Source organism: Anopheles maculipalpis (assembly GCF_943734695.1).
Source record: "Anopheles maculipalpis chromosome X unlocalized genomic scaffold, idAnoMacuDA_375_x X_unloc_29, whole genome shotgun sequence".
Taxonomy (NCBI): Eukaryota; Metazoa; Arthropoda; class Insecta; order Diptera; family Culicidae; genus Anopheles; species Anopheles maculipalpis.
In genome coordinates this window covers 22,501-30,735 of record NW_026060490.1, presented here as the reverse complement: position 1 = coordinate 30,735, position 8,235 = coordinate 22,501, and positions in this window count along the sequence as shown.

Sequence of the window (8,235 nt, the reverse complement as noted above, 5' to 3'; positions counted from 1 at the left end):
AACCAAAAATATCACTAAGTTCGGGACTTGGGTGCAAACCGAAAGTTAAAATGATGTCCCTGAACATGCATATAAGTTCGAGTATTGATATTATAAACCTAACAAGAGATGAAGGCAAGTCGAATTGGTAAGTAAGAAACCAAAAATATCTCTAAGTTCGGGACTTGGGTGCAAACCGAAAGTTAATATGATGTCCCTGAACATGCATATAAGTTCGAGTATTGATATTATAAACCTAACAAGAGATGAAGGCAAGTCGAATTGGTTGGTCCAAAACCAAAAATATCTCTAAGTTCGGGACTTGGGTGCAAACCGAAAGTTAAAATGATGTCCCTGAACATGCATATAAGTTCGAGTATTGATATTATAAACCTAACAAGAGATGAAGGCAAGTCGAATTGGTTGGTAAGAAACCAAAAATATCACTAAGTTCGGGACTTGGGTGCAAACCGAAAGTGAATATGATGTCCCTGAACATGCATATAAGTTCGAGTATTGATATTATAAACCTAACAAGAGATGAAGGCAAGTCGAATTGGTAAGTAAGAAACCAAAAATATCTCTAAGTTCGGGACTTGGGTGCAAACCGAAAGTTAAAATGATGTCCCTGAACATGCATATAAGTTCGAGTATTGATATTATAAACCTAACAAGAGATGAAGGCAAGTCGAATTGGTTGGTAAGAAACCAAAAATATCACTAAGTTCGGGACTTGGGTGCAAACCGAAAGTTAATATGATGTCCCTGAACATGCATATAAGTTCGAGTATTGATATTATAAACCTAACAAGAGATGAAGGCAAGTCGAATTGGTAAGTAAGAAACCAAAAATATCTCTAAGTTCGGGACTTGGGTACAAACCGAAAGTTAATATGATGTCCCTGAACATGCATATAAGTTCGAGTATTGATATTATAAACCTAACAAGAGATGAAGGCAAGTCGAATTGGTTGGTTGGAAACCAAAAATATCACTAAGTTCGGGACTTGGGTACAAACCGAAAGTTAAAATGATGTCCCTGAACATGCATATAAGTTCGAGTATTGATATTATAAACCTAACAAGCGATGAAGGCAAGTCGAATTGGTTGGTCGGAAACCAAAAATATCACTAAGTTCGGGACTTGGGTACAAACCGAAAGTTAATATGATGTCCCTGAACATGCATATAAGTTCGAGTATTGATATTATAAACCTAACAAGAGATGAAGGCAAGTCGAATTGGTTGGTCCAAAACCAAAAATATCTCTAAGTTCGGGACTTGGGTGCAAACCGAAAGTTAAAATGATGTTCCTGAACATGCATATAAGTTCGAGTATTGATATTATAAACCTAACAAGAGATGAAGGCAAGTCGAATTGGTTGGTCGGAAACCAAAAATATCACTAAGTTCGGGACTTGGGTACAAACCGAAAGTTAATATGATGTCCCTGAACATGCATATAAGTTCGAGTATTGATATTATAAACCTAACAAGAGATGAAGGCAAGTCGAATTGGTTGGTTGGAAACCAAAAATATCACTAAGTTCGGGACTTGGGTACAAACCGAAAGTTAAAATGATGTCCCTGAACATGCATATAAGTTCGAGTATTGATATTATAAACCTAACAAGCGATGAAGGCAAGTCGAATTGGTTGGTCGGAAACCAAAAATATCACTAAGTTCGGGACTTGGGTACAAACCGAAAGTTAATATGATGTCCCTGAACATGCATATAAGTTCGAGTATTGATATTATAAACCTAACAAGAGATGAAGGCAAGTCGAATTGGTTGGTTGGAAACCAAAAATATCACTAAGTTCGGGACTTGGGTACAAACCGAAAGTTAAAATGATGTCCCTGAACATGCATATAAGTTCGAGTATTGATATTATAAACCTAACAAGCGATGAAGGCAAGTCGAATTGGTTGGTCGGAAACCAAAAATATCACTAAGTTCGGGACTTGGGTACAAACCGAAAGTTAATATGATGTCCCTGAACATGCATATAAGTTCGAGTATTGATATTATAAACCTAACAAGAGATGAAGGCAAGTCGAATTGGTTGGTCCAAAACCAAAAATATCTCTAAGTTCGGGACTTGGGTGCAAACCGAAAGTTAAAATGATGTCCCTGAACATGCATATAAGTTCGAGTATTGATATTATAAACCTAACAAGAGATGAAGGCAAGTCGAATTGGTAAGTAAGAAACCAAAAATATCTCTAAGTTCGGGACTTGGGTGCAAACCGAAAGTTAATATGATGTCCCTGAACATGCATATAAGTTCGAGTATTGATATTATAAACCTAACAAGAGATGAAGGCAAGTCGAATTGGTTGGTCCAAAACCAAAAATATCTCTAAGTTCGGGACTTGGGTGCAAACCGAAAGTTAAAATGATGTCCCTGAACATGCATATAAGTTCGAGTATTGATATTATAAACCTAACAAGAGATGAAGGCAAGTCGAATTGGTAAGTAAGAAACCAAAAATATCTCTAAGTTCGGGACTTGGGTGCAAACCGAAAGTTAAAATGATGTCCCTGAACATGCATATAAGTTCGAGTATTGATATTATAAACCTAACAAGAGATGAAGGCAAGTCGAATTGGTTGGTTGGAAACCAAAAATATCACTAAGTTCGGGACTTGGGTGCAAACCGAAAGTGAATATGATGTCCCTGAACATGCATATAAGTTCGAGTATTGATATTATAAACCTAACAAGAGATGAAGGCAAGTCGAATTGGTAAGTAAGAAACCAAAAATATCTCTAAGTTCGGGACTTGGGTACAAACCGAAAGTTAATATGATGTCCCTGAACATGCATATAAGTTCGAGTATTGATATTATAAACCTAACAAGAGATGAAGGCAAGTCGAATTGGTTGGTTGGAAACCAAAAATATCACTAAGTTCGGGACTTGGGTACAAACCGAAAGTTAAAATGATGTCCCTGAACATGCATATAAGTTCGAGTATTGATATTATAAACCTAACAAGCGATGAAGGCAAGTCGAATTGGTTGGTCGGAAACCAAAAATATCACTAAGTTCGGGACTTGGGTACAAACCGAAAGTTAATATGATGTCCCTGAACATGCATATAAGTTCGAGTATTGATATTATAAACCTAACAAGAGATGAAGGCAAGTCGAATTGGTTGGTCCAAAACCAAAAATATCTCTAAGTTCGGGACTTGGGTGCAAACCGAAAGTTAAAATGATGTTCCTGAACATGCATATAAGTTCGAGTATTGATATTATAAACCTAACAAGAGATGAAGGCAAGTCGAATTGGTTGGTCGGAAACCAAAAATATCACTAAGTTCGGGACTTGGGTACAAACCGAAAGTTAATATGATGTCCCTGAACATGCATATAAGTTCGAGTATTGATATTATAAACCTAACAAGAGATGAAGGCAAGTCGAATTGGTTGGTTGGAAACCAAAAATATCACTAAGTTCGGGACTTGGGTACAAACCGAAAGTTAAAATGATGTCCCTGAACATGCATATAAGTTCGAGTATTGATATTATAAACCTAACAAGCGATGAAGGCAAGTCGAATTGGTTGGTCGGAAACCAAAAATATCACTAAGTTCGGGACTTGGGTACAAACCGAAAGTTAATATGATGTCCCTGAACATGCATATAAGTTCGAGTATTGATATTATAAACCTAACAAGAGATGAAGGCAAGTCGAATTGGTTGGTCCAAAACCAAAAATATCTCTAAGTTCGGGACTTGGGTGCAAACCGAAAGTTAAAATGATGTCCCTGAACATGCATATAAGTTCGAGTATTGATATTATAAACCTAACAAGAGATGAAGGCAAGTCGAATTGGTTGGTAAGAAACCAAAAATATATACCAAGTGCCTGAAATGTCTATAAACCACACGAAGAACTCTTCACACACAGGTGCGCCTCATAACCTGGTACAATGTATAAGACATTGGTTTCGGGGGATTTTTTGAGAAGAAAATTTTTTTCTCTAACTTTGAGTAAAACTGTCTCAGAATACATATTTAACCACGAAAAGTGAACACCGACAGTAAATAGCAAAAATCACCCGACCATCAAAGTTGTATGGCGGTGTGGGAGAAGAAAATCCAAGGTCGTCTAATGTAGGGACGTAAGACACGAAATCAAAATTTTGGCATAAAATCTAAAATAATCATCAGACAGTGGTCATCCAAGGCATATAAGAGTCGTCTAACGATGCTGAATGCAATAAGCAATAGCGACTTTTTAAAGATTTTTTTGGATTTTTGTCAAAATGTACCCTTCACAACTTGGTACAAGTCATAGGACATGGGTACCGGTATGACCGACGGAAGATTTTTGGACAAAAAATTTTTTTGCTCTAACTTTGAGTAAAACGGTCTCAGGATGCATTATTAATCATGAAAAGTGATCTCCGACAGTAAATAGCGAAAGTTACCCGACCATCAAAGTTGCATGGCGGTGCAGGAGACGAAAATCCAAGGTCGTCTAATGTAGGGACGTAAGACACGAAATCAAAATTTTGGCATAAAAGCTAAAATAATCATCAGACAGTGGTCATCCAAGGCATATTAGAGTCGTCTAACGATGCTGAATGCAATAAGCAATAGCGACTTTTTAATGATTTTTTTGGATTTTTGTCAAAATGTACCCTTCACAACTTGGTACAAGTCATAGGACATGGGTACCGGTATGACCGACGGAAGATTTTTGGACAAAAAATTTTTTTACTCTAACTTTGAGTAAAACGGTGTCAGGATGCATTATTAATCACGAAAAGTGATCTCCGACAGTAAATAGCGAAAGTTACCCGACCATCAAAGTTGCATGGCGGTGTAGGAGACGAAAGTCCAAGGTCGTCTAATGTAGGGACGTAAGACACGAAATCAAAATTTTGGCATAAAATCTAAAATAATCATCAGACAGTGGTCATCCAAGGCATATAAGAGTCGTCTAACGATGCTGAATGCAATAAGCAATAGCGACTTTTTAATGATTTTTTTGGATTTTTGTCAAAATGTACCCTTCACAACTTGGTACAAGTCATAGGACATGGGTACCGGTATGACCGACGGAAGATTTTTGGACAAAAAATTTTTTTGCTCTAACTTTGAGTAAAACGGTCTCAGGATGCATTATTAATCATGAAAAGTGATCTCCGACAGTAAATAGCGAAAGTTACCCGACCATCAAAGTTGCATGGCGGTGCAGGAGACGAAAATCCAAGGTCGTCTAATGTAGGGACGTAAGACACGAAATCAAAATTTTGGCATAAAAGCTTAAGTAATCATCAGACAGTGGTCATCCAAGGCATATAAGAGTCGTCTAACGATGCTGAATGCAATAAGCAATAGCGACTTTTTAATGATTTTTTTGGATTTTTGTCAAAATTTACCCTTCACAACTTGGTACAAGTTATAGGACATGGGTATCGGTATGACCGACGGAAGATTTTTTGACAAAAATTTTTTTGACTCTAACTTTGAGTAAAACTGTGTCAGGATGCTTTTTTAAGCATGAAAAGTGATCTCCGACGGTAAATAGCAAAAGTCACCCGACCATCAAAGTTGCATGGCGGTGCAGGAGACGAAAATCCAAGGTCGTCTAATGTAGGGACGTAAGACACGAAATCAAAATTTTGGCATAAAAGCTAAAATAATCATCAGACAGTGGTCATCCAAGGCATATTAGAGTCGTCTAACGATGCTGAATGCAATAAGCAATAGCGACTTTTTAATGATTTTTTTGGATTTTTGTCAAAATTTACCCTTCACAACTTGGTACAAGTCATAGGACATGGGTACCGGTATGACCGACGGAAGATTTTTGGACAAAAAATTTTTTTGCTCTAACTTTGAGTAAAACGGTCTCAGGATGCATTATTAATCACGAAAAGTGATCTCCGACCGTAAATAGCGAAAGTTACCCGACCATCAAAGTTGCATGGCGGTGTGGGAGAAGAAAATCCAAGGTCGTCTAATGTAGGGACGTAAGACACGAAATCAAAATTTTGGCATAAAAGCTAAAATAATCATCAGACAGTGGTCATCCAAGGCATATAAGAGTCGTCTAACGATGCTGAATGCAATAAGCAATAGCGACTTTTTAATGATTTTTTTGGATTTTTGTCAAAATGTACCCTTCACAACTTGGTACAAGTCATAGGACATGGGTACCGGTATGACCGACGGAAGATTTTTGGACAAAAAATTTTTTTGCTCTAACTTTGAGTAAAACGGTGTCAGGATGCATTATTAATCACGAAAAGTGATCTCCGACAGTAAATAGCGAAAGTTACCCGACCATCAAAGTTGTATGGCGGTGTGGGAGAAGAAAATCCAAGGTCGTCTAATGTAGGGACGTAAGACACGAAATCAAAATTTTGGCATAAAAGCTAAAATAATCATCAGACAGTGGTCATCCAAGGCATATAAGAGTCGTCTAACGATGCTGAATGCAATAAGCAATAGCGACTTTTTAATGATTTTTTTGGATTTTTGTCAAAATGTACCCTTCACAACTTGGTACAAGTCATAGGACATGGGTACCGGTATGACCGACGGAAGATTTTTGGACAAAAAATTTTTTTGCTCTAACTTTGAGTAAAACGGTCTCAGGATGCATTATTAATCATGAAAAGTGATCTCCGACATTAAATAGCGAAAGTTACCCGACCATCAAAGTTGCATGGCGGTGCAGGAGACGAAAATCCAAGGTCGTCTAATGTAGGGACGTAAGACACGAAATCAAAATTTTGGCATAAAAGCTTAAGTAATCATCAGACAGTGGTCATCCAAGGCATATAAGAGTCATCTAACGATGCTGAATGCAATAAGCAATAGCGACTTTTTAATGATTTTTTTGGATTTTTGTCAAAATGTACCCTTCACAACTTGGTACAAGTCATAGGACATGGGTACCGGTATGACCGACGGAAGATTTTTGGACAAAAAATTTTTTTGCTCTAACTTTGAGTAAAACGGTCTCAGGATGCATTATTAATCATGAAAAGTGATCTCCGACAGTAAATAGCGAAAGTTACCCGACCATCAAAGTTTCATGGCGGTGCAGGAGACGAAAATCCAAGGTCGTCTAATGTAGGGACGTAAGACACGAAATCAAAATTTTGGCATAAAATCTAAAATAATCATCAGACAGTGGTCATCCAAGGCATATAAGAGTCGTCTAACGATGCTGAATGCAATAAGCAATAGCGACTTTTTAAAGATTTTTTTGGATTTTTGTCAAAATGTACCCTTCACAACTTGGTACAAGTCATAGGACATGGGTACCGGTATGACCGACGGAAGATTTTTGGACAAAAAATTTTTTTGCTCTAACTTTGAGTAAAACGGTCTCAGGATGCATTATTAATCATGAAAAGTGATCTCCGACAGTAAATAGCGAAAGTTACCCGACCATCAAAGTTGCATGGCGGTGCAGGAGACGAAAATCCAAGGTCGTCTAATGTAGGGACGTAAGACACGAAATCAAAATTTTGGCATAAAAGCTAAAATAATCATCAGACAGTGGTCATCCAAGGCATATAAGAGTCGTCTAACGATGCTGAATGCAATAAGCAATAGCGACTTTTTAATGATTTTTTTGGATTTTTGTCAAAATGTACCCTTCACAACTTGGTACAAGTCATAGGACATGGGTACCGGTATGACCGACGGAAGATTTTTGGACAAAAAATTTTTTTGCTCTAACTTTGAGTAAAACGGTCTCAGGATGCATTATTAATCATGAAAAGTGATCTCCGACATTAAATAGCGAAAGTTACCCGACCATCAAAGTTGCATGGCGGTGCAGGAGACGAAAATCCAAGGTCGTCTAATGTAGGGACGTAAGACACGAAATCAAAATTTTGGCATAAAAGCTTAAGTAATCATCAGACAGTGGTCATCCAAGGCATATAAGAGTCGTCTAACGATGCTGAATGCAATAAGCAATAGCGACTTTTTAATGATTTTTTTGGATTTTTGTCAAAATTTACCCTTCACAACTTGGTACAAGTTATAGGACATGGGTATCGGTATGACCGACGGAAGATTTTTTGACAAAAATTTTTTTGACTCTAACTTTGAGTAAAACTGTGTCAGGATGCATTTTTAAGCATGAAAAGTGATCTCCGACGGTAAATAGCAAAAGTCACCCGACCCTCAAAGTTGTATGGCGATGTAGGAGAAAAAATTTCCGAGGTCGTTTAATTTTGGGATGGATAAAAATGGTCACTTGTGGTAAAG